The 19,127-nt window shown below is 42.5% G+C and overlaps 1 protein-coding gene across 2 annotated transcripts in view; it reads right to left on the reverse strand.

Annotated features, from left to right (window-relative positions):
* Positions 1-19,127, reverse strand: part of SKAP1 (src kinase associated phosphoprotein 1) — a 255,305-nt gene that overhangs the window by 201,353 nt on the left and 34,825 nt on the right. The gene's annotated exons all lie outside the window — the stretch shown is intronic.

The following is a 19,127-nucleotide window of genomic DNA, read 5'->3' on the forward strand; positions in this document are numbered from 1 at the left end:
CACACACACACACACACACACACACACACACACACACACACACACACACACACGCGCGCCCCCTCTCTGCTCTCCTCCCCTCTCCCCCGAATAGCAGGACAAACAGGGCTGCAAAAGTCATTCAACACATACAAAATGAGAAGTGGGTTTTCATTTGATTTGAATATTGGCTCAAACACTAAATTGTTAAAAAACTAGAACCTGTAAATTTATCTTAGCAAGTAACGGAAAGGTTATGCGTGGTGATTTTAAACAAAGTGGGGAAATCACACTAAGGATGTTGAGAAAAACTTTACCTCTCCAGGCCCTCCAACATGCACACACCACCAAATGTCATAAGCATCACATAAATTAACAGCTGAAGAAAGGAAACCTAAAATAATATTTAACATGTACTTAACGCTTTCTATCATAAAGCTGTTGTCTAAAGACAAATATGCAGAGTAAGAATCAGGTTGCATCAACACTGCTTTCAAAAGTGGGTAAACTAAGCCATAGAAAAGTTAAAATAGGAATTGTCCAGACAGCTCAGCACCTGCTGTCAAGGTCAGATTTCTAAGAGAGGTCATTCCCCTCTTCAGTACAAGACTATTAAGAGTTTAGCATTTTAGGTGCTGCTCTCTCTTGAAAGTCCAGCCCCTAAATGTCACAAGGGAGGTGCTTAGTACAGAATGCCTTGCCACCATTATACATTTGGCCTTCTGCAATTTACCCAAGGCTGGGAGGGAGGCAGTGTCACACCTGGGATTAGAATTTGGGAGTCCCTGGTCCTTTGCTCAGAAAAGGCACAACTCTCAAAATCAAAAGAGGCCATAAAAGTAGCTGATCATTAATAAATCTGTTTCTATAACTATTTACTGCCACGTCTTTTACCAGTCCTATGTGGTTTCTCACAGTAAACACATACAAAACATGGTGTGGAGTGGATGCCTAAAGGAACAGAAAGGAAACTCAAAAGATACGTTTCTGCATTTATGAATTGCAGCATTCATTAGGAGTTCAGGAGCAATTAATGTCATACCAGGGAGAAAAAAACTGAACAACAGGCATTGTAGGTGGCAAAGCACACACTCACGCACTGTTTGCTTCTGGCAGCTACCAAACATGGATCCAAAACTGAAGAGAGGTAGTTTGGTTGAGTCAATCTGGCGAAAGTCTTAACAATGCCCCTGACTATGTGACCTTGGAGAAGAGATTCCAGCCCTCTGTTTAACCATCTATAAAGGGAGGCAATACTTGCCCATTTTAGCACATTAAAATCCTTGAATTTTTAACACTGTATTTGTCATACCTTTTGAAAGAACAAGTAAAACAAAAAAACCCCCACTGCTACAGCACAGATTTCTAGGCAAAGCACTACCACAGAATGTTCCTAATAATGAACTACCTTCCTAAATGCTGTGCTGCAGTATAAGGGGTTTGACTATTGCATCACTGCAGATACTTGGTGCATATGCCAGTGTCACAAGACAGCTACTGTTGAGCCCACTCAGGCCCTGATTTGTTAGGGAATATTTTCTTGCAACCAAACCAAAGCAGGCTATTAAAAAAAGCCTTTGGAAACAAGGTAACAGGTGTTCCCTTATAATGAGATACAGGTGCAGCATTATTGTGATAACGAGCAAACTGTTTATGGGTTCAGGATACTGTGAGGCAGCAAGGCATGGGGCACCATTCTCACTGAAAAGCAATGCATTGCGCATCAGCATATCACTGCGGTAAACTACCTGGAAAAAAACAAGGGCCCAATCCTGGCACTTATACCCAGGAATAGTTCATTATTACATCAATGTGTTTACCAACACGAGCAAAGCTGCAAGATGAGGGCACCGATCTGTTACACAACAGGCTTTTGCAGGCTATTTAATAAACCCATGTTGCATCCAGAGATATACAGCAGCATTGTTGCTAGATGTGCATTCTTCCTTATTACAGGCTCACATTCAGGCACCGAAACATATGCTGGATTTTCACATGCATGTGCAAATGGGATCAGGCAGCATGACCCAGTCACAAATATGCACAGGCTCCAGAGGCACACATGCCCAAACTCTAAGGTTGTACAAATTAAGACAGACTCAAAACCGAGGTTCCTTTCATTTCAAGTCCACGTTTGTTTCCACAAAAAGTTTCAAACCAGGCAATTTAGCACCCAGCTTCAGAGAACAACACTCCTCAGACCCACATAAACATTCCCCCAACCCCTCTTTTTCCCCCAAATACAAAACAAAGTCAGTCTCAGTGCTTTTGGTTTGGAATTGCATTAGGCAATTGAAACTTCTTGTGCTCTAATCCATTTCTCCATAAAGTTTATGGAGCAGCAACAGCTAGTTGAGTCCAAGCAGAAAAAATAACCAACAACTTGTCAGGGGCCAAGCTATTGTTCTGAATGAAGAAAAATCTCATTAGCCTTTAATGAAAACACAGGGAATAAAAACCAAATAGCACAGAAGCCCCAGCAAATAATTACCCTGCACCTGACACAGAGCTGCTCTATCTTCCTACTCAAATCCTCAGTAAAATTCCCAACTTACCACTCTTTGGAGCATGAACAAAAGTTAAGGTTGACTCTAAGAGATAGAAGAATAGGAAGGCCATGAGCTGAAGCTCTCCCCAGGAGGTTCTGTGGTACAGTGCTTGGTTGTCACCAAGTGTACCAAATACTACACCTTGTTTCTGATGCTTAGGGCACAGGGAGAAAAGGAAAAAGGAAAAGACTACAGCAAATCACACCAGCTCTTAGCTACCTAACACTGTATATAGCAACAGTTCCTTCTTTTGCAATACAAAGAGGGGCCCAAAGGTGTGATGTGTAATTAATGGAGAGATCACGCATTATACATATTGATTCAAAGTAAACTGGTAGGGGAAGATCCTTTCTCCAGTGACTTGTATTGTCAATGGCTGGAGAGTGAATGGTGATTCCAAACTCTAATTGTAGTGACTTCAGATAGAAGTGTGTCAGTTCAGGTTGCAATCAGTTACTTTGGGTCCCTGCTGGAGAGCAGGCAGAAATCACCTAGGCCTGGCATTAACAGAGATGCAGTATCCAACAGATCCGCCATATTAAATGTGAAGGAAGGTCAATAGTTTAACTAGTAGTATTAGAAGAGAACCTGAATGAGACATGCATGATCATACACCCTTGGGTGTAAGCAGGCACAGCACTAGGGAAGAGAGCCCTGAATGAATCCAAGTGAGGTATAATGAATGAGCAAGAAAATACTCCAAACTGGCACTTAGGGTATGCTTCCATGCAGACACCAGATTTGTCCATCCTACAGAGCGTGCATAAATAAACATCTCACTGGGAGGGCACACTGGAGTTCACATCTTCCCCCAGATACAATGTTCCCTGGACTTTTGCAAGTATGGGAATGAGCAAGTTCAAAATTTGAGCCTACAACACATTACTGCACCCTCCCACAAACTGACAGGGAGGCAGCACAGTCTAGTAGACAAAAAAGCCTTGTACTAGAAGTCAGATGTTCAAGGTTCTAACCCCAGTTTTGTTACAGTCTTACTGCATGACATAGTAAAGGGCTCCATGCCTCAATTCCCCCTTCCATAAAATGGGTTAAACACCTGACTTGACGATGCACAGATTTAAAGCACTAACTGTTGTGATTAGGGCTTCAGGAGCCAGGCCTCTGGTGCATGCAGCTGTTCACATGCATCCAAAAGAAAGAAAACCTTTCACTGCTCCTGCTATGTTTTTTAATCCTACAGTGGTTCTTTGCATACAAAGCAAAAACAAATGCATTTCTGGCACATTTGGGAAGAGGAAGAATCTCCTATGTAAGCAAAGGGGTTCTGTAGTTAAAAAATGTATTCACATCTACAGTAGATTGTTAAGAGAGCTACAACTAAAGCTTTTTTTGCATTCCCCTTCCGCAAAAGTCCTTCCTGGGTACCTGGAGTTTCATTAAGTATATTTTTAGGATTTAAGAATATCAATACTACCCAAGTTCCATTTAAGCTTTTATAACAGACTAACTCATGCCAATGAGGAAGTAAAATCCCTGACTCCAGTTAATATTCAAGCGCCTGTAGGAAACAAAATTCCTACTTTAATCTAATGAGTCGTCAGTATCATGCTACAAATAAAGGTCTCTGATCCAAATCCCATCTGCCTTCATGCTCAGCAGTGTTAATATCTCCAGATTTTCAAGGACTAATTTAGCAATAATGCACTTCCCAAAGCAGAGCAGTGGAAGTATTGTCAATACTATGGTTTAATATCCCTTATTACAGTCACTTGCCTAAATTATTGAGCATCACATAGAAATACATCAACACAGATGCACCCACACATGTAAATGTTATTCACATGTAAATATATTATAGCCTCACATTTGTAACGCTGTAGTTAAAGCTCTGTCAACACTGCCATTATAAATTATATACCTTTTTGAACACATTTATGTACTAGAAAATGTCTGATGTTTCCTACTGAACATCTTAAGAGGCTTCATCAGCTCCTAAATACCCATTTGGATTTGCGTGGTTAGTTCTTCTGATTAATGTGTGGGTAGTGAAGGTCTCTCCTTTTTTTTTCCTGAGATACACCATGGTGTTTCCATCTCTATTCACATGCATTTCTGATATGTTCATCCCTATGATACCTAGGTGTTATGCTTGAAATCATCAGTCTGCACATTTTGTCCTGATCTTTTCTTTTTGCATTGCAGATCACTCTAACACTGTAATAGATACTAATTTTTCCCCATTCCTACTAACCGAGCTACACAAATGGATTAGTAACAATAAATAATAATAGTAAGAATAATGATGATGACAAACAGGACATCTGATTTATATACCTCAAAATATCATCCAGTATTGCAATATATTTTTTTTTTTTTGGGGGGGGGGGAATCAGGTACAGAAGGTAAGATGATTTGCCTAGCTTCACACAATGAGCCAAAATGCCAAAAGTGGAAGCAAAATCTAGGTCACCTGATGATACAGATCTGATCAACTGGCCAAAAACAGCTCACCAAGTTAGGATCCAATGCAAACTGAAGTATCTCCCAACATGTAGAAGGAACCTATTTATCATGGTTTTAAAAGTGGTGACCCAACAAGGTCTTGGCTGGCTGACAAACAAATTCAATCCAAGACTAATTCTATGCATTCAGTACCCAGCTTTGCTAATAGCATGTAGTAAAAAGCAAATTAATGAACCAGTAAAATGCCACTTATGTTCAAAATAGCCAGAAAGTGGAAATACGCTAACATCTGAGTATTATTTTCCAGAATGTTCATTGCTACAATGCCTGGGAATTCTATAAGGGAGGGTAGCCCTGTTGAATATTCATGAGGCAAGAGGTAACTCTTCCACGATTGGTTAGCACGCTGTCAAGTGATAACCAATTAGAAAGTTCTCTCTTGTAGAATAGGTTCTTCAGTGATGCAATAGTCATCTTTGGCCAGTAGGGCGAGCTGCAGTGTACAGCATCACCTTCCACTTAAAAAAAAAAAAAAACCCAACAGGCACACAAAACCTCCCTACCTCCCATACAACAATAAAAAAAATAGTCAACAAGATTTTAACACTTTCAGAGCCTGATTAAAAAGAAAGTAACAAACTTCCAGGTATTAATAAATCAGCCAGCTCATAGCAACAAATACATGCCAGACAATGCTCTAATGATTGGGAGTACTTTATCAAACAAATGATAGCCTGCAAAGGAGAAAATCCTGTCCCTTCACATGGGATACAAAATTCACCATTGTTCTTGACCAACTGGGGTGGATCAGAGTAGTGGAAAGGGTCCCAGTGTTTACTGGCTCAAAAGCTATTCTTGTGCTGTTTTCTAAAATATCTGACCTTGAAAAAAAAAAGACAAAAAAATTAAGAGGCCAAGGCTCAAAAGAGATGAAGGGTAGTTCTGGATCTGTCATGTGGCAAAACACACACTTGATGACTAAATAAAAACAGAAGGCTAAACCTGGGAGTTACTGATTTATGAGGTCTTGCCTTTCTGGATTCCCACCTTTCCTTCCTTGCCCTCATCTGTCTTCATGTAACAATTTTTAAAACTTTAACCTTGCAACACGGATGTATAAAACAACCTTCCCATGATTTTTTTTTTTTTAAGTTCAGACAAGATATTTGTAACTGCAACCTATGTTGACAAAACTTATTAAATACTCAGGGCATCTCTGGGATGAGCCATTTCCAATCAAATTAATTGCCTGATATATTTTGGGATAGGAGGAAAAAAAGAACATAGGGTGAAAAGCAAGGATGTCTGGACCCTACACTCCTCAACAATCACAGGAAACTATATTGAAAAAAAATGCCTCTCAGTATTGATGCCTGTATCAGACCACTCCACACAGAGATTCTTTTTGCCAATCCAACACCCCCCACTTTTCCCAGTTCCTCTCCATTTTTCCCCCCTTGTGTTTCATTCTTCAAATTCCCTCTTCAGCCTTGTTTCCACTTCCCAGGTTTTCTGGCTTGTAGTTTTTGCCACTCTCCTATTATAAATTCTGCCTCTCAAATGGGCAGCAACTCCACAGGGCAGAGCAGTGTGTCAGTCCTACTAGAAGTGAGCACAAAACCTGTGGAATAGAAGATTCTCATTAGATATAAATAGTTTGTGATCTATTAACTTATCAGTGAAGGGCAAAAATGGGCCCAAGGCAAACCAAATGGCCAAGCTATCCAATACCTTGTATTTATACCTACTAATAAATTAAGCTTCTGTACAAAGTAGGTATGATCTCCATTTTACAGTTGTGGAAATTGAGGCATGAAGGAGGGTAATGACTAAGTCTTCAATGAGTCACTAGCAGAACTGGAAAGAGAAGGGAACTCTCCCAGCTTCTAGGCTGGTACAGGCAGTCCTTGGACTTACGACACAATTGGTTCCTGAAAACTGTGTCTTAAGTCGAAACATTATACCTCGGAACCAATTTTCTCATAAGAAACAATGTTATAAATGGGAGATTGGTTCCTGAACCAAGGCCCGATACCCTATTTTCAGCAAAAATACCCCAGAATTTTGTATTCAATCAATTACAGATGAGTAATATAGCTACATTAATGTGTTTATATTGTAAATAAATAGCAATCATATTGATTTGGAAGGACATCTTTGAGGCGACTTTGCTGGAGTCTTCTCAGGGGACTTGGGTGCAGGTTTTTTCTGGAGTCTTGTCTAGTTTCTTAAAGAAAAAGTGTCCACGGAAGTTTGGAAAGATGTTCTCTAGGGAGATGAGCAACACAGCGAACTTGTTCGCTGACATGGCATTGCATTGGATCAAGTGCTGTAAGTCGAAACTGACATTGTAAAGTCGAAACACTGTGTCAATTTATAAATGTTGTAAGTGTGAAACATTGTAACTCAAAACACTGTAAGTTGAGGACTGCCTGTACAATTTATAAATTGACATCCTGTTTCAACTTTATGATGTCAATTTTGACTTTGCCACGCTTGATCTGATGTGATGCCATGCCAGCAAACAAGTTTGCTGTGTTGCCCATCTCCCTGGAGAACATCTCTGTCCAAACTTCTGTAGACACTTTCTTTAAGAGAGCAGACAAGACTCCAGAAAAACCTATAGCCAAGACTCCTGAGAAGACTCCAGCCAAGAACCCTTCAAAAAGTCCAGCAAAGTCTCCTCAAAGATGTCTTTCCAAATCAATATGATTGCTATTTACAATATAAACACGTTAATGTAGCTATATTACTCATCTATAATTGATCGATTACAAAATTCTGGGGTATTTTTGGTGAAAATACAGTATCGCGCCCATTTATAACATTGTTTCTTATGAGAAAATTGGTTCTGAGTTACAACGTTTTGACTTAAGATAGGTTTTCAGGAACCAGTTGTGTCATAAGAACAAGGACTGCCTGTAACTCGAAACACTAAGTCGAGGACTGCCTGTATATTAGTTCATGCTTCCTTTCCTTACCCCATACTCAATTTTTCAGCTTGGGTTCAGTTAAGGAGGTGTTTCCTTTGTCTGTTTGTCCTTCCATAACTACTAAGTCCACAGCAACTCCTTCATCTCCCTCAGACTTGTTCCTCTGAGCTGTCTGATATCAAATCCCTCTTCAACTTTATGGAAAAGCCTGCTCACTACTGACTTCTACAAATCCACTCTGAATTCTTACCTGCTCTAGAATTTGGTGTATCCAAGACTGGAAAGAGGATGATGTGACTAAGGCCTGAAGTACCTGAAAAATGATTTCTGTGAATATAATCACTTCTGGGAGCCAACATAAACCAGAGACATTTCACCCATCAACAGGTCATACTCCTTGCTGCTTCCTTCACCCATGAAAAAAGCAGTTAATCTTCTATGGATGCAGGCAGTGATGCAACCTGCATACAGACACTGCTTTGCTTTGCCTTTTGAAGGTCTACTGAAAGAAAATGGGACCTGGGGAGTGGGGGTTTAAGTTGGTCAGGTAATAATCATTTCCAGATCAGCTCTGCAATCTTAGCCTGGCACCTCAGAGAGACTATGGCCAATAAATAAATGGTTCTGCAGGCTAAAGGATACCTTGAGCCACCATCTTCAGCATTTGCCCTTGGTTGACTTAATAGGGCAAAAACAACTAGCCCTGTAATTAAAACTCAGGAAACAATTCTGATGATGAGGTGCAAGTAGCAACCAAATCCAACTAGTTTCCTCCCACACTTGTGTTGGCTCCCCCCTCAAAGCAATCATACTGAGGACTCCAAACACTTAGGGATCAGCTTTGTTACACAAGAGTACGTAACAGAGTACATGCATTTATGGCATGTAGAACAAAGAGGCCTCTAAGCACTACTGTAAGTTAAGTAATTATGTCACAGTCCCTTTTCAAGAGAGAATCACATACACAGAGGTTACCATCATTTGCTACACAGAACGAGAACAAGCAAGCATACTGAAAAATAAAAAGTGACAAGAAAAGGAAAATGCCCATTTCTCCCTGAAAGCAGAGCTCATGGACTAAACCACTTAGAAAAATTCACATTTGCTAGAAACAGAAATGGGCCAGACTCAAAACTCTACCATGGGGCTCAGAGAAGTTGGGACTCTAGATTCTCAGGCTTAATACTAAATAGAACAAGAGTCACATAAATAAACGGCACTGCTTTTCCCAACAACTATGGTAATTCTGCAGAAGGGATTCAGTCACCCATCTCGCTCTTTTTTTTCTAGGGTTAGTGTTTTAAAACCTGCTAACTAGCTCAGAGCATTTACATTCATTTTCAGAGTCCTAGGTTCTCTCACTCTAACATTTTACATACCAAGAAAAGGCCCAGGTGATATAATACGTGAACACTATATCATGCTTCATCCCCAGTAGGGCAATTTCTTCAGTACTCTTCTATTCCACATGAGCACGGTATAATGCTCAGGCTTTGTGTTCATCTAAGCACAGTGCGGTCACCCTAGAGATTTCTCCATAAAACACCATTGCCTTCCTATTACATGCACAGGTTCAAAAGACTCACGGAGGGTTCATTTGAGAAGGTTCTCCGTATTTCAGGGACTGCCTGTCAGGTAATTTAGAGCTTAACCTAATAATTAGAGTATTTTATTAACTGACCAAAGGGAGAGCAATAGAACCTGTTAATATTTAACTTACTGGGATTCCCCAAACTGTTGTATATTTAGCATCTTTACTGACATTTTTAAGCCTTCCGTTTCCTAGCATATTCCTAGTCCTTAAAGAAGTCATGCAACACTCCCAGCCACTCTGGAGAGGATTATAATTGAGAGAGACAGAGAGACCCTGCACAGTCTACTTACTCATGCAGAGAAGAACTGTAGGGAAAACTGCTTCAAAAAAAAACTCCGCTTGCCTAAGTATAATATTTTAGGGTTGTTGGTTGTAGCCATGCTGGTCTAAGGACACAGACAAGGTTCTCTGGAGAAATGTGGTGTCTTTTATTTGTTGGAAAAAAGCGTTGTTTGTAAGGTTTTGGGCACAAACCCGAAAGAAAGGTGTTTGTACCCAAAAGCCTGCAAGGAACAATTTTTCCAACTATTTAGTTGGTCTAATAAAAGATATCACATTTACCCAAAGAACTTCGTCTGACAGTATAACACTTTAATTTGTATTACCATCATATCAGACACGTAGATCAGATCTCCAGTTCATTAGGCACTATATAAACATAGAATAACAATATAGTGCCTGCCCCAAAGAGCTTACAATAGTCTCCTCCATTTCACCAAGACTGAATTACTTAAACACAGTTTGGTCAGCAAAATAGGAATTTGGACAGGCATTTGGTAAGCAAGATGAAAAAAATTCCCACAGGCTGCAAAGGGTTTGGATTCAAGCCTCTGCTTAAAAAGAAAAACAACTTGTAATAGTAGGATGCTCATACATGTGATGGGGGTTTAGTCCTGAGGGTTTTATCTTCTATGCCCACTAAACTGAAACACTGGGTTTTTAACTGAAACCCACCATTTCAATTTTTCCATCACCGTAGGGCAAGGGGATGTTTGTTTTTTTGTTGGAGCTGGAGCCTGCCTGCAGCCCCGGGGAGAAGGGGATGAGCTGCCAGTGGGCCAAGCAGCCCCTGAACTGTGGGGGTACCCTGATCTGTCCCTCCGCAGCAGCAGCACCCCTGGGGCTGCTTGGGCAGGCTGCTACCAGAGTGGGTGCTGTTCTTGCTCAGAGGCAGCACCTAGCCTGATCCAACTCTTCTGTGAGCCCACCCAGGGAGCAGTGCCCAGTGGGCTTCCAGAGGATGGGCTCAGGGAAGAGTTGGGTTGGGTGCATCTGGCCTGCTAGCAGACTGCCCAGGCAGCCCCAGGAGGCGCTGCCACCATGGACGGAGGACTGTGGCCCCCCGCAGCTCATCCCTAGCTGCAGGAGAGGCTGGTTGGCTTGCCCCAAAAAAAAAAAATGCATTGGTCCCCTCGCTCTTCTGCTTTCAGCAAGCACCTGATGAAGGCAGAAGCAGCAAGGGGCCCAATCCTTTTTTTCTGTGGAGCTGTCCACCTCTCCCACAGCCAGGAGGTGAGCTGACAGCTGCATCGCTGCAATTTGCAATGTTGCAAACTAAACTACATCCAGATGTAGTTTAGTTTGCAGGAATCCAAACTCACCTAAAACCTCCAAACTGGTGCACATGTAATGTGTAACACCATAAAGTCACACAAATTACATTTATATCATGTGTACATCATGACAACTGTCACATGTACAAGCGCCTCTAATGTTGAACTGATGTTACAGCCATGGTGGTTCAGGATGCAAGAGAGGGGCAGGAGTTTGTTAAATAAGTTATTACCCACAAAAACTCTTGCCTCTCAAATACTTGTTCTATGATTTCATCTCATCATTAGACTAATTCTGTTCACACTAATGTTTAGAGGAGTTTTAACACAAACTTCAGCAGTATAACAGGTATAAAGTGCCTCTTGAGCACTTTATAAAAAGACTATCTTTGTCAGGTCTTCCTATCATCTTTTGTCAGGTCATCCAATTATAATATAAAGTTCCATTCAGCTCCCAGAGTTGTGCAATAGCACTGGAACCTGATCTTTCTTCAAAAGGAGTTTCTAACCCTTGGGATGATCTTTTTTTTTTTTTTTTACCTCCATACCCACACAAATGCACCCTAGAATATTAAAAAAAAAAAAAAATCACACAACAAATAAAAGGGAATCCAAGAACATACAGTTATTGCTTCTTTCCCTTTGTTGGACTCAGTGGCTTAACAACTGCCCTTCATTTAAGATATCTGACAGAGGTAGCCAAGTACACATTTCTGTCCAAAACAAGGCAAATGAAAAATTGCTCGGGAATTTGCATACTTTGAGCAAAGGGACTTTGGTTGAGCACTTGTTTGGAAAGAGAGAGTTTTGGTGGTAGATAAAAAACAACTCAGGAACAGAAGCAAAAAAGCACATGGGCACTGAGAAAAAAAATGTAATACAGCCTGAACAGCAGTGGTGCCTAACTCTAGGAGAGAAGTCTTGATACTGGATGTTGGAGCTGGGGTGCTGGCTTAAAGAGGTTTGAGCAAACAGGGAAGCTGTGTCCATTTGTTTGAATTCTTCTATGCTCAAGACAGCAGGATGTTGCACAGTCTTGTAAACAAATAGGTCTGCTTCAGGAGTCCCAACTCCATCATCATTTTTCTTACTAATTTAAATAACTTGGGAAGACTCCAAATTCTTGGCTAGTCACTTGGGGTCAGAAGGGGTAACAGCAAATTATATATGTTAAGTGTTATGAATGGGGGGCCGGGCGGGGGGGAGGGGGCTTGACTCCAGTTTAAATGTTTACAGTTGAGGTAAAGCAGTGCAATACTGCTACTTTCACACCATGACACAGTGGTAATAGTTAAATAGATGCATGCCATAAAAGAGATCCATTCCATATGAAGTGTTTCTGAGAAAAGCATTCTGTTTTCACCTACAGTAGTTGCCTGCCTCCAAAATCCATGCATGGTAATTTATGGATCAGACCATGCAATATTTATATAAACCAAAGCTGCTTGGCCTCCCAGTGTTTGAAAAGATACCAAAACAGGGGGGATTTTACTGCAAAAATATTTAGCATGTATTGTCTTTACATAGATTAATATGCACTAAGTGTAACACACACAAACAGACAAAGAAAAGCATACTCAAAGCTGCAGGAAGCAAAGCTATACAGCTGACAAAGGGAGCTGTCAAAAATGTTGATATTAAAAGCTTTTTTTTTTTTTTTAAGTTAAAGAACATATGTCCTTGTGTATGTTTTATTTTTCATTAATTAACTCCCCCTCCCTCCCACAGACACACATCCCTCCTCACCCACATCCTGGACTTTATAAAGCATTCTAACAAAACTTTTCAGGGTTTTTTTTTAATCTCTCTGTGTTATGACATTTTAAGGTTTGTAACTGGCACTTATGTTTATAAAGAAGGGGAATTCCAGGCATGGTGATAGGATAGATATTTTAACAATACATTATAAATATTGTCAATTCAATACTTTTTTCCTTGCATTTTCAAACACGTCATAAATCTAGGCTGGGTTTCTGTGTACGAACCCTGCTTACAACTGTGCTGGAGCCTTTTGGCATGAAAGCAAAGAGGGTTTTTTATAAATAAAACTTAGTAAAATCACTATGCACTCCATTAATTCAGGAACACTCTGCCTCTGCTTCAAAGGGAATCCTTACAGTAAAGACAGTGTTTCTGCAGCTTTAATGATTTGCTACTTGTACTTGTCATAACTACATGGACCAAATATGCAATACCAGGGAGCAGTGGTCAAGGAAACGCACAGTTCCGTCTCCCATCCAGCTCCGCTTCAGTTCAATTCAATAGATTTGAGGCTTTATATAGAAAACTACTTCATAAATCTAACACTCCAGGCCTTTGTATCATGCCAGTTAATGAAAGAAGCTGCATGTGTTCCTCAAGTATACATACCTCATGCTTTGCTGCAGTGTCCAACCCAGTGAACATTCAATGACCCAGAAAAAAAGTGTGCATTTGAGCCAAAAAAAGTAGGGTTGATATGGGTAAAGTGATATTTCATCAAAATGGTATATACTATATATAAGTGTCCTGCAAAAGACTTTCCACAGCTATGTACCTAATCCTTTTATGGAGCATGATGTGGCCTAATATTTAAGCTGCACTTTACACAAGACACTTCTCCCCTCTTTTATGAAATACCATATTCTTCCTTGCTTTTCTTCAAGGAAGAACGTTATTCATGGTTAAGGGCTGGAACTCAGAGAACATGAGGCTTAATTTCTAGCTCAGTCCCACAGATACTTTGGGGTCCCGAGCAAGTCTTCCTGTGCTTCAGTTCCTCATCTGGAAAATCAGTCTTTGCTTTCTCTCACTTTTGTATCATCTACTTCATCAAAAAATGTTTTAGGGCAAGGACTGTCTTGGAACACACCTGTACAGCACAGAGGACTAGGGATTTTACAAGAATCATCTAAACTGATTTTGGGGAGAAAATGAGGTTTAATGGATTGTCTGTTTTTGTTTTGTTTTTTAAATTATTAAAATTTTAATTAAAATTTTCAGTGGAAAAATTCAAAGTTTTCTGTGGTATGGGGAGAAAGAGAAGGTTTTTCCATCAGCTTTACTCACTGCAATTTCAATGTATACATGCAAGCATGTACTCAGAAGACTAAATATTTTCTACCTGCCTTGATGGCAAGAAAATCAACATGGTGGCTGGGATCATTGTAAGTTCTCTCACAGCAGTCTGCTGCAAGCACAATACTGAAGCACTTAAATTGTAGGAAAAAAAAACATGCCTTCAGGTAGAGAGGATCCGATGGATGGTGACAAATCTGGTCCAGCACATAACTGCATTAACACTTTCTATCTGAGAATCTCAAAAAATACTTTACCAACCATTAACAAACTTACTCCATAACAGCTTTCCCCAAATTAAATATCTTTTTGTTTCCTCACCCCATTTTGTAGATGGGGAAACTTGAAGCCCATGAAAGAGGCAAATTACTCATACAAGGTCACTCAAAACCAGCATTAGCACACCAATCTGGACTCCCCATTCCATTCTTAAGTTTCATATTTGTTCCTTCTCTTTACCTGTATCCTAACCATCCCTTTGCATTGATCCCACCCTACTCTTCTCTTTCCAAATGTTCTCCTTCCATGGATGAACTCTCTTCATTTAACTCTCTTCCCCCAGTTTCTTCCTTACTATATTGAATCCTAAATTTCCTTGCAGTACCATACAATGGCCTGCTGCCGCTCCCTGAGACCACTGGTTTCTGATATACTGAAGCTGCTGTTGACTATTTAATGCAGGGAAAATGTTCAGAGCAGGAGAAGGGGAAGGAGAGGAGACAAACAGCAGAGAGGAACTTTGAGGGAGAGGTAAACTGACCAGCATCCTGTATGTATTTTCACAGGCACCTTTCCATGGGTCTATTTCCGCAAAGGAAAATTTATGGCAAGAGACGAGTGTGTGCATGCATGCATATGTATAAAATATATATGCACCTATAGAATGCTGCACATTCACATCAGCTCCCTGCAAGGAAAAGAAGAGTTGTCCTCCCAGTCTAAACATAGAGCACCTAAGTATCTTTCGGCTGATTATATGTCACTGGAAGGTACAGTGACCTATGTCAGCTGGTGTCAGTGAATTAATCTAATTGGACTTGACCTACAATTTCCCCTCTGTTCAGCTACATCTTGCACAAGTTAGACTCAACTGCCCAGCCTAAGATTACTACCAGATTCACACCCTAGTTGCAAGGTCTAGCCTGCAGGCAGTGATCTATATAAAACAGGTCCATTACTTTCAGCGGGTCCACATTAGAGACCAACAGGGTTGGTGACTTGTACATGAGAGAAAAATCTATCAGCCCTGCAAGGGTTCTAAATGTTTCTCAGACTTCAGATGTTTTAGCTGCCTTCTTCCCATATGTGTCACAAGAGTGTCGTGCTCAGCATCTTTGGGAAAAAATTTGGAAGTGGAATATGGCAGAGAGGAGTTTCAAAAACAGTGATGTGTGGCAGGCAGGAGCCCACTGCTTCTTCAGACTTAGACCTTTCCGCTTCCAGGACCACTGTTTAAAATGCTTTGGGGATTCTAATCTGGCCATCAGTTGGATCCTCCCATTGCTTCTGAAATATTTTACTCAAATATCCAATGCCACATTGTGAGACTTTTTTTAAAGTAATTATTCCCATTCTGCAGCTAGACAGAGGGGTAAGCACCTCTCAGCAGTCACACAGCATGCATGTAGGAGAAATAAGAATAAAACCCTCCTGATTTCCAGTCTTTTGCTCTAATCACTAGAACCCATGGCACCTTAAAGATACACATTCATACCTTCCATAGAGGTTTCCAGCCAAGGACTCTGAAGCACTTTTACAAATATTATGGAAGGCTCCCAACTCCAAGGTAGAATAACTAATGTCACCGATGGGGTTAGCGCTTTAATTAGAGTGGTTCCTGGTATTCGCTTTAATTAAAATGCCACTTTGTCATGTGTATTAAGCCTCCGTGGATTTAAAAATGGCCACAGGACGCTTTATCTAAACCTCATTCGATGAGGTTTAGATAAAGCGCCCCAGTAGCCATTTTGAAACTCACAGTTCACATCCAGACAAGCCCGCACGTGCCTCTTGCTGCGGCTCAAAGCACTTTGAAACACAGCAAGAGGCACACTGTGAACAATAAAACGTTCCAAAATTTGATACCCGGATATCCAGGTATCAAAATAAAATCGGGAAAAAAGCAGGGCAGGGCATGATCCCTGAGTTAACCTGGGAGCCAGTCTTCCAGAGGGATACTCTGGTTTCTGGCCCGAGCATCTCTACGGTGCTCCTGCTGCTCCAGCACATGGGGCATGAACCCTTAGCATGCTGGGGCAAACAGAAGCTTGGCAAAGATCAGGACCTAGGCGAGGTCATGGGTAAGTGAGGACATAGGGGTGGTTATGGGTGTGGGTGGGTGTGAGAAGTGCTGGGGGATATGGGGAATGGCAGGAGCGAGGGGATGGGCAGCCTGTGGGTGGGCTTGTGGAGGGGCTTGAATGGGGGCTGCCACACTCCTACCTGCCACCCCCCCCCCCCACGGTGCCAGCAGAAGCAGCCAGCACAGCTGTGTCTTAGCTGCAGTCACAGCCAACAGCGATGCAGCACTGTGTGACCCAGTCTCTGTACATGCTGAATGGACCTGGCCTGGCCTACTAGTGCATGGCTTAGGACAGGAACAGGAAAGCCATGTGCTAGCAGGCTGAGCCAGGTCTGTTCAGCATGTACAGAGCCCAAGTCACACAGCACCGTGTCGCCATTGGCTGTGCCTGCAGCCAGGGCCACAGCCACACTTGGTACTGCCGCCAGCACCAGAGGGGGCGGGTGGGGCAGCAGGCATGTGGTGGCCCCCACTCAAGCCCCTCCACAAGGCAGGTGGCAAGACCTGACCTGGCTCAGCCCACTAGCACGCCTTTGCATGGGGCATGCCTCTGGGGCATGCAGGTCCTGTGCAAAGGCACACTACCTGTGTGGTCCGGGCCAGGTCGGGTTGGGCTGGCAGGATGCGTTTTCCATGAGGCTGAGGCAGTGATGCATGGCCATGGCGCTATGCCTACAACAGGATGTGGCTCATTGCTGACTGAGCCTCATGGAAAACGCACCCCACCAACCCAACACCACACAGGCCGTGCAGCTAGTGTGCTTTTGCACAGGAGCTGTGTGGCCCAGAGTCACGCCTCCCACTCCTATGCAAAGGTGCACTAGCATGCTGTGCCGGGCCAGGTCCTGCTGCGCACTTTCTCCACGCACACACCATAGGTCTGGCAGGACATGGTGTGTCTTGTCACTGGAGGCTGGACACAGCCTGGTGTGACACCCGGTCCCTGAGAACAGTGCGGGGCTCTAGGTGACAGCCTGAGTCGCCCAGGGCTGCCTGAAGGTACACAACCCTGTGCCGCACCGAGCCAGACCCATGACGAGTGGCACAGGTGGCATCGGGTCTGAGGTGGCCAGGGCTGCGGTGCACCACTGGGGGCTCTGGCCACAGAGGGCCCTGAGCATTCAACGTCTGCTCCTGCTGCTGCTGCAGGAGTGAGCTGTAGGCCCTGCAGGGAGTGGGGGTGGGAGCTGGTGCCCTGTGGAAAGCAAAAGCAAATATCAAAACATTTAGATATTTAGAATTTATTTTATTATGATGATAGAGACACTGGTAGTCTTCCAAGTTGCTTTAGAATTGTAAATATATCACTTTGCCCAACTGTCTGTCTCGCTTTAATTGTGGAAGAACATAGGTTTTAGGGTATTTTAAAAAGGAATTTGGGTTGTTTTTTTTTAAATCAGAGATTTTTAAATTTTTAAATAGTGAACACCAGAATTCCTGCTAGTGAGGCAAGGGGCAGGACTCAGGCAGAGATGCCTGCTCAGAGCTGGCAGCCGGGACCCATCTGGAGGTGGCTGACCTCCTGGCCACCTGGGATCACACCACACTGAGAACATCTTCTGGGAGATAGCTGCCCAGATGGCAAGGAAGCAGCACAAATAGCAGTAGTGCTGCCCAAAGGCCAACTGTGCAGCCACAGCCCACTGGCAGCTGGCCCAGAGGTACAGATGCTTCTGCTGTGACCATGCAGTCCCCATCCGGGCCTGACAGGTGCACAGCCTTGGGGCCATATGCTGTTGCAGGTGGCAGCAGGTCATAGCCAGGCAGCAGCCTCCACTGCCATACTGCTGCAATGGGTAGAGGGTGCAGGGAACTCTCTGTTAGGGTTGCTGCAGCAGGTCAGCTGGCACAAGGGGCTAGTATCCCCAGATACCAATTGGCCAGGCCCCAGAAGCTCCTGAAAGCAAGTAGCCCTGAACTTGCCAGAGCAGGTTTTTATATGGCTTGGGCCAGTACAGGTGCTGGTCCCAGGCTCTTGCTCCCCCTGACTGCAGATCCAGGAGGAGCTGGGCAGGGTTATTTTGCCCCAAGTGACACAACTTGCCCCACACCAAAGTGCTTGTCCAAACACATGTGCTGAGGCAAACATCCCCCGCTCAAATTTGTGTCACTTTTATTTGAGCTGCTGCAAGCACACATGCCTACATGTGTGCATTTGCGCACAGGGGCTTATATACATGACTGTGAGGCCATGCTGCAGCATTCTAAATTAGAAGGTGAACCAGCATGCGTATTGGCAGCCACAGAGATTAAGATAATTTCCCCAAGATCACATTAAACTGTGGAGTAAGGATTAACATATCCAAGGGCCAGTATTTTTTTTTTTTAAATAATTAGACATTACTGCCTCTTTAATGCATTTTCTCAGGTTAGTATCAGTTCCCCAAACAACCAGGGGCCAGATTTACAGAGATATTAAATGCCTAGAGGTCCACAATATAAATCCCAGGAGGCACATAAGACTTCTAAAGTGAGGCACCTAACTACATTTGTGTATCTGCCCCTACATTGGTCCTGGTTCTATAAACAAAGTCCCAATAATATAGTGGCATCCTCCAAAACAATGAAAGAACATGGAATAGTTGATAAGAATAAAAGCAGCACCTCCCCCCATGCAAACACTTTAAATTACACAAAGTTCTCAAAAAAATCTAATTTTGAGTCCTTTTATGTGTTCTAATCCTCTCTCTCTTTTTTTTAATTTTGAACACAGCTGTCTGTTGTACTTTCTCGAAT

This window comes from Crocodylus porosus, unplaced genomic scaffold (genome assembly GCF_001723895.1).
Source record: "Crocodylus porosus isolate Cpor-Errol unplaced genomic scaffold, CroPor_comp1, whole genome shotgun sequence".
In the NCBI taxonomy this organism is placed as follows: Eukaryota; Metazoa; Chordata; order Crocodylia; family Crocodylidae; genus Crocodylus; species Crocodylus porosus.